The sequence below is a fragment of the Eubalaena glacialis genome, chromosome 7, assembly GCF_028564815.1.
Source record: "Eubalaena glacialis isolate mEubGla1 chromosome 7, mEubGla1.1.hap2.+ XY, whole genome shotgun sequence".
NCBI classification, from domain to species: domain Eukaryota; kingdom Metazoa; phylum Chordata; class Mammalia; order Artiodactyla; family Balaenidae; genus Eubalaena; species Eubalaena glacialis.
The window spans coordinates 1,193,441-1,212,570 of NC_083722.1; the positions used below are offsets into that span (position 1 = coordinate 1,193,441).

At 45.0% G+C, this 19,130-nt stretch overlaps 1 protein-coding gene and 1 pseudogene across 1 annotated transcript in view; both read right to left on the reverse strand.

Moving 5' to 3' along the window:
- Nucleotides 1–19,130, reverse strand: part of GMDS (GDP-mannose 4,6-dehydratase) — a 479,713-nt gene that overhangs the window by 132,144 nt on the left and 328,439 nt on the right. The gene's annotated exons all lie outside the window — the stretch shown is intronic.
- LOC133094259 (small ribosomal subunit protein uS2-like) lies at nt 4,708–15,417 on the reverse strand (annotated as a pseudogene).

The window sequence follows — 19,130 nt, forward strand, 5'->3', positions numbered from 1 at the left end:
TCAAAATTACACAAATGCACACAACGTTGGTCTCACTGCTTTCATGACCGTGTGGAATCTAATCTTCCAAATGGCCCAATCTCTTTTTTCTGTATTTATCTTTTAAATCAGCTATTAGAAACAGGATCTATATTTCCTCACTGGAGAACAATTAAAAACTGCAGAAAACTTTCAGCCTTAAAAATAATAACCATGAAGTAACAAATGGGAAAATTAGTAGGAACCAAGCCTTGAATTCAAATAAAAGTTGAAGATGATTACATGTAGACATGAACTCCACGTGAAATCCTTCAAGAGTAGAATGAGCTTTGCAATATAAGGATCCTGTAAATAGATGTTCATCCATGTTAATAGTCATTCACATTGTATTACACCCAATTTAAACAGCTCTTTGCTCTAAAGATATGTAGGAAACATTTGCAATGTGACCCTAAAGAAACACTCAGATGAGTGTTGATAATTCATCATAAGTACATCATGTGCATTTACGGTGGCCAGTGAAGCCAGGACAGGAGGAAGTCAGGGCCTGGCCAGTTCCCTTCTTTCCACCAGAAGTTAGCAGGAGGTCTACAGGCGAAGAGAAAGCGTAACCAGTGCTGTGACCTCAGGTGGGAGGTGTTCTTCTTCCAGTGTAAGCACAGGGTGTGTGCACACGTCTCCCAGAGAGGGCTCAGCAGCCGTGCACGGTGGACCCCTGCTACATGGGGGCAGGAAGTCCACCCAGCCTCAAAACTTCTCCCTGAGGCTTACAGAGAACTGGGGTCCCTGGTCATTTTATCTCAAGTATAACATTTGTTATTTTTCATTAAGATAGTGCTCCAAAAAAGAGGACGAAAAAATGAGGATGGTCCAGGTTATAAACTATACTTTTTTTTTTACTATGTGTATTTTGAATCACTTGGGGTGCTTTAAAAAAATACAAATTCTCAAGCCTGACTTCTGCAGATTGCAATTAGGTAAGTTGGTGAGGGGCCTGGGAGCTTCTAATTTTATAAAGCTCCCTGAGTGCTCTTAACGATCAAGCCATGTTTAGGATTTCAGATTTGATGCTATTTTGGAAAGTTTCCTTGGGATACTAACTTCTCAAATCATAACATTCAAACTTCATGTAAATTTGGAAGACTGAACTATGTATATTTGCTCTTTCAGCAACATATAAATCCACTGATTTGCTTCTTCATTTCAATTAAAAATAACGAACACAAAATATTAATTTGCTGCATTTTCCATCTGAACACTTAACTCTGTTTTAGTAGAAAAAACTCGAGGAAGCAGAGAATAAGGCTTTCCCTTCCTTGGCACTTAGTAAAACTCTCATTCCTCAAACCATAGTGATTTTCACTCATTTGATACGTTTGTAGGGGTCCTTTTCCCATTCACTAATAAGAAGTCGGGGAAATGTTATTTCACTTTCGATGAGAAATGTTTATTCAAAAGGCTCAAGAAAGCAGGAAGAATGGTGTCACTATACCCACATCAAATGGTCACTAACTCGTAATTCTGCTGTGCTAAAGGAGATTTTAAATCTTAGAGCGGGCAGGATAAAAGTACAGGTGGACCTGGTAAAAAGAATCCTCTCACATCTCTCTTTAGTTTAGGTAATGGATGTCGTAATAGACTTGTTTCTATCTATGCGACGTTCTATCGGATTATTTTGCGATGTTCTGATTTGGGTGATGATGCAAAGCATGCTGGCAAGTACCTGTCAACACCATCACCACCACCATCATCATCAGAGTTGCCAACATCTAAACATATTCGCAGTCTGGAGAACTGTAGGTACACTCTGTTTAATCCCCCGCTGGAGTCCTATGAGGTAAGTACTATTACGACGTTCATTTTACAACTGGAGATACTGAAGCACAAAGGAGTTAAGAGACGGTCCCAGGAAGTGGCAGAGCCAGGATCTGAACCCAGGGGTCTGGCTCCCGTGCTGATGCCCTGGCACCACGTGTGCATCATGGACATGGCTCCCGTGGACCACAAGGAAAGCTGTGCCCCAAGCCTCCGTGGGATGAGGACAGGCTTGGTCACGTGTCAGACCCCTGCTCTTTGATGACAGGCAGGGCACTCTAGCTTTGTTCCAACTCTGTCTCTGACTCATTGGGGGGTATTAACGCTATGAATGTCACAGAGTTATTTCCTGGCTTTACACACACTCAGCAGCACTCCTGGAAAACGCCCTCTTGCAATTCTTTTACAAAGCAGTCAAAGGACAGGAGGTCTTCACACTTGCCCAGTTTTGGTTTCAATCCATTTGTACCAGCTTCAGAAGAACACTCATCCTGCAATTCTAGAAAGTTCAACTGTGGCTGTATATGGAAGGGGCCAATCATGCCCAAATTCTGATTTGAGTTTACTTTTCATTATATAGCCATCAGGCACACACACACACACACACACACACACACACACACACACACACCCCTTAAGAGAAAATTTTTAAGGTTAAAACCTTCTAAAGAAGCTATTATTGAAAAATGCAACCCCACACCACTGTGTTATCATTTTCAAATAAGTGACTGTAACGGGCAACTCTGAAAGAAACCAGATTTTTAAGGATGTATTGAGTCAACTTTCCCGTACTCAGTTCTTCTCAGGAAAGAGCAGAACCTGTAGAACCACTGGGCCTTGTGCAAGCCCATGTGGGAGGCTCTGGAACAACCCCAGCTTCCTGGAAGCTGATCTGTGCGGGAGGAGCGGGGCTGGGGGAGCGGGACTCTCCTTCTCATCAGAAGGGCTTCAGGCTCTCCCCGCAGCCAAGCAGCCCACTGACTCTCCAGGAGCAAGCATCCCTCCTGGCGGGGTACGTGTCTGGGAGCCGTCCAAGCGCCGGTCCCCTAGATGCCAAACAGAGCCAGCACTTAGCCCCAGCGCCCGCCTCGCCATCAGGTCCCCCTTCTGGTCGGGACCCGCACGGCTTGGAGAGTGAGAGCCGGCCCTGCTGACACCCACAATGGGGTGTGAGCTGCAGGCCGCGACACAGACCTGCTGGCTTGAAGACAGGCTCCTGGCTCGTGGGAAGCAGCCTCAGGAATCCAGCGAGGCAGCAGCCGGACGTAAACAGCTCAGAAAGCCCTGATCTGACTTCTGTCCCATGGATGGTGTGCTGGGCCTAGCGAGCACTTCCCAAGCCAGTAAAGAGGCATTTCAATCACCACGGCTTATTTTTAAATATGAACTTTCAAAACCTTTACTCCCAACAATTCCTAGGACATTGTTTAGTTCAAAGATGAGCAAGGGAAGGAACCTGGAGCCAGAGGACGAGGGAGAGGGGAGGGGGAGGGGAGGGGGAGGGAAGGGGGAGGAGGGGGAGACGGAGTAGGAAACAGGGAGGGGGGAGGGAGGGGTACCCCTCGCCAGGTCCAGGCCCAGAGCCTCCTGGCAGGAGAGTCAACTCCCTTCCTTCTTGCCCTCAATGTTCAGATAACAAAACAGAGGTTCCCTTTAAAGTGCTGAGTTTCCCAGGATTTAATCCCCAGTGATGGCCTTGTTATTCAGGTCAGACTGCACATGCTGACCAGACCCTGGGCTCCAGCCGGGCAGGGTCTTCACCCAGGATGGGCCTTGACGCGTGACTCCAAGGTGCTTACACTAAGCTCCTTCCCTCCAGTTTTAATTTTCAAATCTGAGAACTCTGATGGGTGCATTTCTAAACAGGAAAACAAAAATCAACATATACCCTTATTTTAAGTCTGACGGTCTTCATTATTGTCCAAGGAGGCGAAGGAAGGCAGAAAAAGAAGACCCTGGTTCTCCTTCCTTCCTTGGTCACATTCTAGAGCAGAGAGGTGTCACGGAGCCTCACATGGAGAGGAAAAGGACGCAAAGGGGGTCAAGAGAAATGGGGGGGCGGGAGACTGGAAAAGGCAAGTCTCGAATATGTGTGTGTGTGCTCTTCATTTAATGCTGTTAGTGTCATTAATGCACAACAGATCTGAAACGGCTGACTTCAGCATGACATCCCACTAAACTAGACAAACCATCTGGGGGCTCCCTCACTGAACAGACAAGACAACTCACCCCCTGCTGCACACACCTCCCACATGCTTACGTCAGAGAAAGAATGATTTAACGAACTCTCCAAGGGTTAAAGCTAGCGGGTCATTCACACCTTGGTGTCCCTTTTTCTTTAATAATTAAAATCACTACTATTCAGGGCTTGTCTTTGGGAAGGAGAGCAGGAGGTGGGGACGCATCACCTGCTCAGGGCCAGCCTTGACCTCTCCCTGTGGCCGCCTGCCTGCCCTCCACCCACCCTGACCGGGCTGCTGGACGACGCCCACACGGGGCCGCCGTCTGAAAACCATGCATGCTGAACGTACCAGGTTTTCAAAGTAAAGAAGGTCCAGCTCACGTATATGTGATACAGGGGACTAAAAAGCCTTCAGATTCCCAGAGCCCTGCGTGCGAATCCCAGCAGCTCCACACACCGGGTGTACTGATGCTGGTGAATTCCTCACAGGCTCTACGCTTCTGTGCACCCACCTGTAAAAGCGGATGATAACACAGCCCATCTCAGGAGGGCTGCTGTGAGGCCTCAAGTAGGTGACACCACGACGGGTGAGCCAGTGCGCTGACGGGCCTGCTAGCACCCACCGCCTCACAGTACCGCCCGGCAAGCATCGGCCCTGGGACACACGGCTGCAGCCAGGCATGCACTTCTGCATCTGAATGCACAGGGGTGGCTTGAGCCTCCAAGAACAGTCACCCAGAAGATGTGGAAGCACCAGAGCAAACCTCCAGGGAGAACTTCTGCAGGACAGAGCTCCGGAATTCCTGAAAGGGGCTGTCCAGTTCAGGGCTGTGGGTGCCACAGATCGTGGCCACAGGCAGCCACCTCACCCTTGCTCGGAGGCCAGCCCACTTCCAGGCACTCTTTGGGACACTCAACCCTGAACCTGGGACCCAGCAATCAGCACAGCCTGCCTGAGGCCAGAGTTCTCTGTATAATGCCCCCATTCTTGGAAACCACGTTGGAATGACCTTTCAGGAAGGGAGAAATATACTTTCTGGGAGGAAGTTAAGCCCAGTGGCCTTGATGGGGGACGCAGGTATGCATTTCTAGTTTGCTCCTTCGAGTTTGAAAAATGCAAGCCATGCTATTTATACGAACAAGAATGTTCCCTTGTTGGAGAATACTACATTCCTGGATTATTGCTGTTCAAGCTGCCAGCCCTGGTAGCTATTCAGTAGATAAGTAATTAGTAACAGTTTTGTTGGACCACGAATATCAGAGATTCATACCCTTTGAATAGAACCTTAATACAGCAGTAAAGGTTTATAGCTACATAAAGCTGTCCAGCTGGAGTGGAAGCAACCCGCAACATTTTCCATGCAAACCCACACCCATGATGTATTTATTCCCCACCCCACCTTGCTCCCGTGGCAGAGGCAGGGAGAACGAAACAGATGTTTGCACGAGAATTTTCCCAGGGCTCAATTCAAGAAGCTGAACCAGTGCGCCCGCCCGAGCGGATGGGGTGGCCCACACTCCCCCAGAACGATGGTTTAAGGACCCAGGGAGCCTCAGAGAGACCTTTAAAGTTGGGATTCTATCCGTCTGCGACACTAACACTGACCGTCACCAGCTTTCAAGAGGGGACAGGGCAGAGCGATCATATTTTTAGCTCGTTGACGTTTTCAGTGTGTTTATATATATCTCGGAGAAAATACCTCACCCAACGACGCTACCCATCCCCACAAATAAACGACACTGGATGCTATCGGGCTGAAACAGGCACTGACCTTAAAGAGCAATGTCGCAGTCACTGCTAGTAACAAACTTTGAATTTGGATATTTAAGTAAACTCTGTTAAACAAAGACCCATATTCGCTTAAATAGAAAAACTGAGATGCAGTAGCACATAAGGAAAGTGAAAACAAAAATGCTGCAACAGTTTCAGTTGATTATTTCAATGTAAAACAAAATCTACTACCTAAAATATTTTAACAAAGTAGCACAAGTCCTCACTGAGAATCTGAATTATACATATGCTAAGATCATCTTAGTGAACATACACATGCCAGAGTCTCCAGTTAGCCTGGGGGCCTTGTATACAGTCGGCACTCAATCCCTGTTACTTGACTTGAACTGGAGGATGAGACAGAATTCCGTGAGATTAAAAAGAAGAAAGAAGGTTTCTACAAAGCAAGCCTTTTCTAAAATAGGCATATCTCAAACTAATAGGCAGGAAGCGTATTTAAAAAAATGTTTTTGCTTTAGGTCTGAAAGATTTTCCTTTCCAGCTATAAAACAGCTGAAATCCTGTATCCTCAGCCCAACGTAATTTCACGCCTAATTTATGGAAATGGAAAACCAAAGGACCCTGGGAGGGTGAGGACAGGCAGGAGGGACGGATGGTGTGACACGAGCGGGAGGGCAGGAGGTGGGCTGGGGGCGACCCTGGTAGGGGCAGGCACAGTGAGGGTCCAGCAGAAACTCGTGTTAGGAGGGGAGCAGGGGAGTCAGCTGAATGAACTTACTGTTACCCTTTTCCCCTCCCGTAAGTCTTCTTTTCCCTGATACTGTCTGAATTTGAAACATCTAATTTAATCCGTTGGAGGGCCAGTGTTCCTTTTATTTCCTGTCTGTGCTGAAGTAGTCGCCTGTTTCAATTACGACTTTCCCGGCTCCTCCGTCTCTCGTGCTCCAGCTGGCTCAAGTGCACTTCCTTGGAAGGTAAAATGCACTAACCGTGCTGATCACAGACTGATAGCCTGAGAGCCACAATATTTAATAGCTGCGCTGATAAGTAGGTTTAAAAAAATCCATTTTTGAGCCTAAACAAAAGGATATTATGTAGCTGTATGTTCAATTACGATCCAGTTAAATTCTTTTTCCCATTAGGTGGAACTTCACGCAGGCAGCCGACATAATTCAGTGTTAAAGCAAATGTCACCAGCACTGCGGGCTTGAGAAATGCTCCCTCCTGCCTCCCCGTCAGTGCTGCTGACTTGGGACCAGCCTGGTGCAATTATTTCAAAGAACACCACTGTGGGACTGATACGGCCTCCTTGCAAAACCTTGGCTGGCTAAAAATAAGACTGTTTTGTAGTCGAGATGGCAAAAAACGTCTCTGGGCTGTAAACACCAGTCAATGTATTTCTTTTCTGCCTTAGGAAACCACATTTTTTTTTTCTTCTTTTTTCCGTCCCTCCTTACTCATAGTGGAGTTTAATTACAGTTTAATCTCTTTCAGGGAGCAGTCCTGGAGCCCTTACTGTTCAACCACAGTATTATCAAGGCCACAGCTACAATTTATGGCAGAAGGTAGAGGCTCCCCTTAGAAAACCCCCGATTCCCCCACCCCCCGAATAAATACATACATACAAACATACATACATACAAACATACATACATACAAACATACATACATACAAACATAAACATACAAACATACATACAAACATACATACAAACATACAAACATACATACATACAAACATACATACATACAAACATACATACATACATAAACACACAGTGACGTTATTACCGACTCACACTGCACATTTTTATGAGGCCCTAGAGACGCCAGCCCAATAATTAAAGAAATATCTGCGAGGCGTGGATCAACGCTCACCCTGTTCAACTCTGCTGGGTCAATAAATCTGAAGGAAAACTTTTAAGTTAACAAGACTATTTGGGCCTCCAGTTGCCGAAGTGTTGGGTTACACTGAGGGGAAATGAGGGGGGGAGAGAGGGGGGCGAGGTTCTCGGGAGAGAGCCAGCTCTGCACCCCGAGGTGCAGGCAACGCGGTGGGAACTCCACTGTAAGGCCAGGGTGCACACGGTCAGGAGTTGGTTTTTGCTGCTTGAAGCTCACAGGTGTCTGATTTTTGCGTGCGTATCTTGAGAGAGTTGCTGCAATGCCAGGGCTCCCAGGAAAGAAAAGGATACTGACTTGACCATTCACCAGGAGAACAAAGCCGAGGACAAGATAAAGCCAGGACTCAAGGGTGAGATGGAACGGTCACCAGTACTTGGTTTCCTTTACTGTCTTCGTTCTGTAACTGCTTTATGGCCAGTGGATTAATCAGCTCATTTTCTCTGAGGAAGCAGGAACAATTAGAGTCTTTTATTCAGCTCACAGAGCAAGCTACCTGGAGGGTTTGCTTTCGCGCATGAACTTGACTCTAATGGAAGCCTTTCCAACCCCATGTCCTTCTCTCCAGTCTTAAATCGCGCCCAGCGGGGCCACGGAGGCCTCTGGGGCTGCACCCAGACCCCCTCAACCATCCCAGAGGCTGGTCCCCTAACCAGCAACCGTGCCTTGGCCACCTACATGTCTGGGGCCATTCTGCTTTTCTCTCCGTTACTTCAGGGATTTGGGGTGAAAAGCGCTGCTCTGTGCTAACCCTGCCAGTGAATCAGAACTTCAGGGCCAGCTGTCCCCTCAGCTGATCACACCACCCCGACTCACTAGCTCCCCCACTACCAGAGGACACATAGATCTCTTATTTATCATGAATTGTATACACTTCCACTTGAAATTACAGAAAGTCAAAATGTGCTAAAGTAAAACACAAAGCCAATAAACAGAAAATTCTAAAAACTTACTAGAGATTCACTTCTAAGCCTTATCAATACACATTTTTACATGACAGAAATGTGTTTATTCTACTTTGTGCTTCCCCCAAGCTCTTTACTATCAGACTCTCACTTCCATTGGCAGCTGAAATGCATTGCTCTTGATGTTTTCTAGGCTCAGGTCATCTCTGCAAATTCAAAGGCAGAGAACTCCAGGACCTCAGTGGAATATTTTTCCAAGTGCTTCAACAAAATTAAAACTTTTGTTTGTGGGAAAAAAAAAAAAAAGGTCGCCAAGTATCCCGTAGCCAACCTTCTAAAGAAGTTGAGTGGCTTTCTATTTCAAAGAGAAATTAAGACAAACATCTTACTGTCTGTATTAGAGTATCAACTTTCCTCCTTTTTTATCTCATTTTAGGAACCGATGGGTCCCTTTCCTGTCACATAGAACTTATAGCTCCATCTTTACATTCTTAGATTTCCATAAGGTAGCTTATTGGTTTAGCCCTTTGAGATGGTTCAATGTCATGCTGTTTGATTTTATGAAGTACTGATATAGGAAGTGGTCTGAAATGTATGCTTTATCTTTCTTTTTCCTGTTGTGTTCATGCACTTAAGTATTCTACGATACACTGTTTGTTTTCTAAGTAGGGGGAGCATGTATTATTAAACATATGTTCCTGTGTATTGAAAGGGTACACATCCATGCCATTTGGTAAGGCTGTATGGTGTTGTGCTGTATGGCTCTGATGCAGCCCATAAGCATTCCAGAGCTGCAGTTCTCAAAGTGTGATCCGGGGACCCTGGAGGTCCCTGCCTGAGACTCTGTAATTTGGTCTCCAGGGCAAAATTATTTTTCTAATAACACGAGGATGTTGTGCCTTTGCCATTATCCTTCTCTCATGAGTGTGCAGGGGTCCTCCAGAGGCCACCTGAGTTGTGACACTGCAAGACTGTCAGAGCAGATTAGAGAATCCAACTGTCTTCTATTCATCCAGACATTAATGAGATTTTTTTCAAATGTGAAACAATGCTACTCTTCTTACTAATATTTTGTTTTTAAAAACAGTTATTCTTCATAAAATATTTCTACCATGTTTTTTTTTTAAAGAATTAATAAATATCTCTTAAATATCACCGTTTTATTTTCTAATATGGTAAATATTGGCAGATACAAGCCACAAAAGCAAAAGTAGCTTGAGATCCTCAATAATTTTTAAGAGGGTGTTAAGGGGAGGGGATGGGGCTCTGAGATGAAAACAGTTCACAAAACTCTGGTCCAGGGCACTTAGGCGGTTTCCAGTTTGGGGCTCCTCTATTGCACGGTTTCAGTTTATATGAAAATGTGGATATTTGTAATTGTCATCTGTGTGTGAAAATGTATCTAGATAACCAACTTTGTTCCAAGTCCAAATTAATCCCTCACTTTGGAAGAAGTATTTAGCCATTCAAAAATCAACCTTAGAGCCTGGAAGAGAGTTATCCCCACTAGTAAAATAGGTCTTAGTATTTGCTTATTTGGGCTACTTAAAATATTGAATACTACACTAAAAGTTCTTATAAATTTAAAACTCTGTTCTTATAAATTGAGATCTTAGTTTTGGATTCAAGAAGCAGATTCCTTTGGATCAGGGCTTATATTGTCAAAGCAATTCAAGTCATTAAAAGTCTCTGAATTTGGGCACGGGTGCCCCATCCATTGTCAAAGGAAACCGTGCGGGCACCACGGTCGTCAGAGACCCTGGTCTGTGGGTCCATTTGTAACTTAAATAGGGCTGTGGAAACACCTTTTCAACTTGATCCATTTTGGATTTTGGTACAAAAGCCTTCTGTTATTACAGCCATTAGTATGTGCCAGTGACGTATAATGGATTTGAATTTGCCCAGGTTAGAATTTAGGATTCTTACATTTCAAAACAGGAAGAAGGCTCTGTTGATATTTTCACACACTAATACCTATAATCGAAACCTAAGGTTTTATTTAAGCAATAGTTATCTTTCAAAAATAGAAGCATAACAGATACCACTCAAATTCACAAATCAGCTAATGGTTCCCTCAGAGTTGAAAGCCACAGTTCACTCTATGTATCTGTCATTGTGCCGCCATCAGGCCTCATCAAGTGCTGACATGTCCAGTCCTAATGACAAATGTCATCTGCATACATGGTCTCCATTTAGACCCGAGAATCTCAATATTGGGGGTTGGGGGCAGAGGTAGTTTGTGTGCTTTGGAAAAGCATGTTCAGTATTTTACTTGTGTGTGTGTGTGTTTTTTTTTTTTTTTTTTAGTTATAATATTTATTTTTATAATTCAAAGAACAGATTAGAGAAAGTGAGATTTATTGACAGGGATCTTGTACTTCCAATGACAGATTTTTACTCTCTTATAAAATCCCTTCCTTGCTTCAATCTAAACCGAAGGGTAGAACCATGGACTGTAAACCCCACAAGAGCAGGAACATGTGTGTGTTTCATGCTGTTTGGCAATGACCATAATGTGAACCCAGTTAAAATTCACTGGAAGAATTATGGATGAAAGAATGAATTTCAAAAACTGAAATATTGTTCTAATTTTTAACAAAGATACCAAAACAATTCAATGGGGGAAAAGGAAGGTGTTTTCAATAAAGCTCTAGAACAACTGGATATCGTACAGAAAAGAATGAATCTCCACCCCTACCTCACACCATATACAAAAGTAGTTGTAGGTGGATCACAGATCTTGAGATGAAAGCTAACACTACAAAGCTCCCTGAAGAAACATGACCACGGAGACAAGCAGATTCTGGAGAAAGACACAATAACACTAACCTTGAAGGGAAAATGATAAACCAAACTTGACGACGATCAAAGACTGCACATCAGAGGAAACCACGAAGAAAGTGAAAAAGCAACCAGAGACCAGGAGAAAATACTGCCATTGCACACGGCTGACAGAGGACTTGATTCTACACAATATAAAGAACTCCGACAAATTAACGCAGGAAAGCCAGGAGCCCGAGAATTTTCAGACTGAGCACCATCATTTGTCCAGGGAAGTAGAGTCAGAGCAGCCAGCAGGGAGGAAGCCTGGGCTCATCCAAGCAGCCCTGCTACCTGGCCCCCATAGGAGTGGTGCACAGTTGGTAAAGGAAATGGCAAGAGGCTTCCAGTTTAACCAGGGAGGCAGAAAAGTAAGTGGGAAATTATAACGGCGCACGAGACGGTGCAGTGAGAGCCTCGAGGGGGCGTGGCTGAGCACAAGGGCAGCCCTCAAGGTCACATACCTGGTTTCATCTCCTTCCAGTCTTATTTGCATTAGTGCCTCTTCCACATACACACTTGGGTCTCACTTGCCCATCTCTGTAAGCTCTCACTGACACCACTTGCACTAGCGTATGCTGTGTGTGTGGGTCTGTGTCTGTGTGTGTGGTGTGCATGCATATACAGACCTACCTACCTCTGTGTCCACTTCTGTATCTCTCCCTCGGGTATATGTAATTAAGTTGAAGGTCCTTGTCTTTTTCTTTTTCAAAGATGATTTTACATCAGTTATTTTCCATGAACACATCTGGTGTTTCTTTAAAGCCTGAATTTACTAAATGCCATATGTAATGAAAGAAGGATTTGTGCTTTTTCAACATAAATCCATTTTATTTTCTCCAGGCTCCTCCTTCTCTACTCAAAGCTGATGACTTCTTAAACCAAAATGGTTGGTCAGAATCCAATCAAGAATATAAAGGCAACTGAATAAATAAAACCATGAAGTAAGTGTAAAATATTAGTGTCCAGACATCCAAGATGTATGCCGCTACTATGAAACTTCCACAGCTGTACCGGCCTGGAGCCCATGTGGTCCCCCAGATTTAACAGGACCCATTACCAGTAAGAGTTTTATTTGCTTAATAAATTACATTCTAAAGCACAATAGCCTAGGTTCATAGCTGTAAAATTGCCAAATATTGTCAATGACCACTCTCTGGTCATAAACAACAAAATAATCTATGAGTCATTGGATTTTTGATTCCCAGGGCAATTCCTTCTCACCATTACTCAAAAATGTAAAAAAGTGCCTCTACGTGGCATTTTATGGAGGTTATAAATTACTCAGAGGAGACGACACAGGACAGATTTGTTGGCCAAGTAACAGGAACCAGCCAACCAAGTGTGTAAATTAAAGAGCCAGTGACAAAGACGAGGGCTAGTGAAAGAATTCTGCAATCTAGGAATAGATCAGGGTTAACTACGAAAAGAGAGGAGGGCGTGGAAGGAAAGTGATGCACAAACCACTCCCAGAGCATTTACGCGACCGCTAGGGGCGAGGTATGAAAATGGTTGGACCATGGCCTCAAAGAACAAAACTCAGTTATCCTTGGAATACAGTTTATGTTCACAGTCTTAGGGTGGATACTGAGATCTAACAGGTGCCACAGAGATAAACCTGGGATGGTTATTTTTTTTTAACTAATGTCAATTTTCAAACTGATTCAGTTGATTAATAGTTCTTCCATTTATTCAAAGAACAGATACTGAGCAGGTGCTATCTGCCCACCCTGAGGCCAGGGGCTGGGGCACGGACATCAATCAGGCACAGCCCTGCCGTCCTGGAGGCTGGGACGCGGGGCGGCCCCGGCCTGGGATGGTACAGACTGAAGGCTCCTAACCTAACTCAGCCGGGGTGGGAAGGCCAGCTCAGGAGCAGCTGTGCTGGGCACGACCAGTGGGAGGACAGCGGGGAGGCAGGATGGAGACAGTTTTCAGGCAGATGGACCAGAGTGAATAAAGGAGGCCTGGAGAGCCTGGTCTGTCCAGGGAACAGACAGGGAGATGAGGGGGAGGGAAGGGGGGCCATCGCAGGGGTCTCCTCTACCCAAGGGGGTGAGGACAAGGTCAGATTGGCTTTGGGAAGGTTACTCCCCCTCAGCGCCGTGGCTCAGTGCATCAGGACACTGATGATCGAAGTCAAGCGTTTTTAAACAGAACAATCTTGGAAACTAAAAAGTTATCTTGGTGGCAGTTAATTATGAAAACTAGAACAGACTTGGTTGTCTTCTTTTTACACGCACTGAACACGTGAGAGCCCGGTGCTTTTCCTGGGAATCGGAGGTGGCGGCCGCAGCAGGGTGACTCAGGCAGGCGCTGAGATGGGCTGCCTTGTACCGGGCTCACCGGCCCCTCCTTTCTTCATGGGGCTCTTTCTCCTTGTTGTTCTCAGGACAACTGGCAATGGTTTAGGACGGTTCTGACAATGTGAAGTAGAATCTTGTTGATTAGTTTGTCCCATGCTACGAGGACAGAGTCTAAAAGCTTCTTTTAGTCTCTTATGACTTAGAGGGACTGCTGTGCTGGGTAAATTCTCAGGCCCACTGAGGCTGAAAGGATGAAATAGTTCTTTAAAAACTTTCACCTTGTCCGTGGAAATACGTCCTGTTTCATAGGAGTCAACCAAGAACAGAGTCCTGAGGTTTTTCTGGTATTCACTATGCAGCTATGAAGTTTGAACTGCTCTGAACAGACACTTGGACCAACAAGTGATGCAAGTTTACTATCAGCTAAGTTTCATTCATCTTTATGTTCCCCACAACTCCCACTGGTATTCTGCACTTGGTAGGTGATTAAATACATCTTGTATAAATGAAAGAAATGCGTGCTGCTTTTAATTATTAGTAGACTATTACACTTTACTACATCTTCAACATATAAAATTTTATATGTATGATCACTACCAGTATTTTGATTGTACGCAAATTTTTTTAAACTAGAGCCCTCCATGATGCTTCGGGGGACTTAACGGCAAAGGAGGTATCTTGCCTCTCGCGTGGGCGCACCCACAGGCGTGACCTCTGGGCCTTGCTGAAGGGTGCGATGCTGCCCGTCGTCCGTGGACAGGAGAACCCCACCTGTGACAACAGCGGCTGCTGGTTGGCAGTCCCGTCTTGCTCTCCACCGTTCTCCGAATAAGTTGGATGGTCCTTTTCTTTTTTTTTAGAAACTGTTTATTTTCCGTCCACCTATTTCCATTTTAAGAGGCTGCAGAAGGACAGTTGAAGACCACTCAGTGGCTGCTTCTACCCACTCAGCGGCCTCGGCAGTGGGAGCTGCAGACCCGTCGTCAGTGGGGACGTGCTGAACAGGCACGGGGGCACCTGCACACCTTCGGACCAGCCCGCCACCTCTGGCTGAGCAGCAGGGAACTCAGGAGCTGGAGCGGTCCATTCACCCTGAAATCCCTCCTTGGCCACAGCCTTCTCAGCTGCTGCCTGCTCGTCCTTTTCAATCTCTGCAGGGTCTCTGTAGAAGTAGAGGTCAGGCATGACCTCCCAGGGGTGTTCACGGGAGATGGTGCCACGCATGCGCAGAACTTCCCAGGCAAGCATCCACCACAGCAGACCCCCTGAGTGAGCTCCCTTGTTGTTGCATGGGATGGCAATGTCCACGTATCACAGAGGAGAGTCTGTGTCACACAGAGCAACGGTAGGCAGGTTAGCGTAAGAGGCCTCTGTGAGAGGCTGGTGGTCAGCCCTGGGATCAGTAACCACTGGAAGTCTTGGCTCCCGGAAGGCTGCCTGGATCTGGTTAGTGAAGGTCCCAGGAGTGAAGTGGCCAGCGACAGAAGTGGCTCCAGTGACAGCAGCAAACTTCAGCCCAGCTCGCTGGCCAGTATTCCTGGAGGATACGACACTGACACCAGCTGGGTTTTCAATGGCAACAATGGCACGAGCTGCCAACAGAAGCTTCTCCCAGGTTCTCTTCAGATTTATGATGTAGATGCCATCACTTTTCCTTTTGTAGACGTGCTGTTCCATTTGGAAGTCAAGGTTGGTGCCACCTAAGTGGGTTCCTGCTGCAAGGAATTTGAGGACATCCTCCCCCTTCATTTGCAGGACATCGAGGGCTCCGGACATTGTGAGAGCTTCCCTGTAAGTTACGATGCGAATCCAGAACAACGCCGTATGGACCCCTGCCTGACTGGCGTGGAAAGAAGCTTGACGGTCCTTTAAAGCAAGGACTATGTTCACATAATCCTCTTTCAATACCTAACACAAATCCACTGAAATTAAGTACCTAATTTTAAAATGTTTTGCGTCCATAATTTTAGAATTAGAAGCTCTGGTGTTCATTCATCTCATTCACCTAACTAACGTTTACTGAGCACCTACTAGGCTCCTGGTACAGCGCTGGATATATAAAAATAACGACATGGAAATCACAGTCAAGGCGGAGAAGCGAATTAGGGTTAAGATATGGGAAATGCTAAAACACAGCTCTGTATACAATGCCACAGGAGCACAGTGGAGGGAGGTGCTGTGCTGAATGTGATGAAAGCTGGGCTGGAGCAACGCTTACGGAGGCCAGATCTCAGCTGAGGACCTAGTAGGATGCAGGGAGCTCACAGCCCAAGGGAGGCCGTGTAGCCTGGGCCAGGTGACGGGAAGAGCAGGGTCACAGGCCTGGCCGCGCAGGGTGGGCTGCGGGATGCCTGGCTCTCCCGGCCACTCATGTGAGGAGCTCATGAAAGGGAGGCTGAAGGCAGCAAACGGGGACCGGGTGAATCTTACTGACGACTTCAGACTTTTGGTAGAGATGCAGAGAGAACCAGAGGTTCCCAGTGGAGCAGCTGTAGAATCTTCCAGGAAATTCAGGAGGAGGATGTGAGGGAGGCGAAGAAGAAAGGGAAGGGAAGGGAAGGGGGAGAGGGAAAGGAGGATGAGGAGCGAGGGGAGGACACAGAGGGGAAGGAAGGGAGGGGAGGGAGGGAGGGAGGGGGGAGGGGGAGTGAAATTATTTTAGGAACGACTATTCCTAAGTCATTCCTATTTTCATCTGATTTACGAAAAAGAAGGAATTCTTATGGGCTTCCTTTTTCATCTGAAAACTTTACATGATGTCCCAGGAGACAGAGAGAATCATAAAATCCCTAAAGAGGTGCCTTGGGAGTAATTAGTTCTAGATAGCTAATAATGGATGGTTGAGAAAACAGAGAAAGCTCCAGAGCTTTTAATAAGAGCATCTTTCCAAGGATTACAACATCCCCACGAGACCCTTAAGAGCTTTAAGTGTAAGAGAAAAAGCAATTCACTGGCCTTCCTTTAGAAAAGAAGTCTCTACTAACTTATGCTCTTCAAATATGATTTAAAGCAAAAACTTGTAAAAAATATTTCTTAGCACAGTCAACTAAACACAGAATTGTCCCATCCTATTGTTCTCTAGTTGGAAACTGCAATATTGGGGGAAAGTCACAGAATAAACTCCATTCATTGTTTAATACAATTAGTAATACTTGGTTTCATATAAAGAAATGTAGGGACTGGATTATAAATCATACTTGCTTCTTGCGAGCACATTTTGAAAATCTGGCATCACAAACATGGTGCATTGGTGCAGCCCCTGGCTCCGGGGCGACCTGAAGCCTGTCCCCCTTTTTGTGTTTCCATTTTCATGTCAGCAGATCTCACCTGTTGATAAGAACTAATACTGACCACAGAATTTTAAACCCAATCAGAATATCAGTTCTGGGGTAAGAGTCTGACTAAATCTACCTTGGCTACCAAGGGTTTCCAGCTCCCCAGGCCGGGAGGTTTCATTCCCTTCCTCACAGAGACAGGAACCTTCTCACAAAGGATAAGCACCCACTTCCAAAGGACCATGGCTAGAAGGGCTTTTTCTTCCTTCTAAAAGAAGGGTACCTTTTGGGACCAGAAAGACTATCAGAACTTTATGACAAGTCTTGCAATGTTTTCAACATTAAGACCCAAGATAAGGGTACCTGGGAAAAAAAAGTGCAGCTGCCTTTGGAACATTCAGGGCCCACCCAGGCTGCTCTCTCAAAGTCTGTCCATGTGCCACAGGGCTATTGTGAAGACTTAAATGGTGTAAGACTCAACAATATAAAAGCTACTTAATGTCTATAGTTTTAAAGAACTCTCAAGTGGAAGATGAGCAAATTTAATTTGAAGGTATTTAATGTTTTTACCAAAAAATCTGTGTGTGTGTGTGTGTGCGCGCGCGTGTGTGTGTATTTCAAAGCTCACATATTGAAACAGTTCTGCTTTATAATTAGAATTCTAAATTTCATTATACAGAACCAATTAAACAACTGGTATTTATTTTATGATTTTGTAAAATTTCTTGACATTTCAGTTTCTGGATATTTCAGTTTCCAATGAAAAATGATAGGATGAACAGTTCTGTGTTTAGTTGGCTTGTACTAAGAAAAAGAAAGATGTTTATTTTAAATCAAATGTGAAAAAACGAGTCACATTTGGGGACAATAGGACACATGCAATAAAACATCATAAATTCTAAGACAAAACATACGTGATCGTGCTATGAAATACCCGTCTGTAAAAGGAAATGAATTCTGCTGTGGGTTAGACCCCCCCAAGTGCGTACTACATCTCTTTCAACATAAAAGGCTGGGACTTGCTCTATCTTGAAATGCTTTAGGATCATTTAAGACATTTTTCCCCAGTGCATATACTGCCTGCAGTAAAAAAGCAATTCATCCAGTTAAAAATTTCCAGAATGCACCTCAGGTTTGAGGCAAGTTTACAGTGTCAGTCACCCCATAAGTAATATGTTTAACCCACCAAGTGATCATGTGCAAATGTATACAGAAAAAGTGATATTTTCACAAAGTAAACATTAGATAACTATTTTTGGAAAAAAAAGTTACGGTAGAAAATCTCAGTGCCTTTGTTTTTGCTATGAAATTCTCAAAAGAGGCTCCTTGTGGTCTGGACTTATTGATCACACATGAAAAGGTACCTGGACAGAGGTGGCAGCCCTGCCCATGGGCTCGAAAGGGGACATTCACTCCACTTGGTGAGTAACACCATGGAATAATCCATTTCTTGGAAAACTAGGAGAAAATTAGCCTGAATTTTTGTTTGTTTTTCTCCTTTGTGATGACTCGCATGCTTTGAACCAAGCTTTATTAAAAAGAGTCAGTAAGTTGCTCAAGTGAGATTTAAAAAAATAAACCCACTCCCATTCATACAAGGTAAGGAACAAGCCTTTCGATTCCTTTCTTTCCTTTCTTTTCTTTCCTCCTTTCTTTCTTCCCTTTCTTTCTTTTCTTTTTTTCTTTCTTTCTTCTTTCCTCCTTCCTTCCTTCCTTTCTTTTTCTTTCCTTCTTTCTTCCCCCTTTTTTTTTCTTTCCTTCTTTCTTTCTTTCCTCCCTTCCTTCCTTCTTTCTCTCTCTCTCTCTTTCTTTCTTCCTTTCCTTTTTTCTTTCTAATGAAAAAGAACAGGAGCAGTAAAAGGCCAGGATGAGTGTGCAGATAACTTCCTATTTAATCATTCAGCTCTTTGGATGGCCCCTTATTCTGATGTCCTGTCTCGCTTTTACTCTTGCAAATTTCGCTCACGAGAAAACCCAGACTGGTAGAATATTGCAAAGCAGAGAGAAAAAGGAAGCACTTCAACTGGTAAAAGCAGTCTGTGCACGACACAATACATTTCCCATCTCTGATACGTGGTGTCTGCTAGTAACACCACTGTCTGCAAAGGAGAAGTCGCTGAGCAGAGGGCCCGCTGTCCCATGGGTATGGGCGCTGAGCTGAGCAGAGGCCTGGCCTCCATCTGACCCTGACCCTGACCGTCATGACCGGTGAGG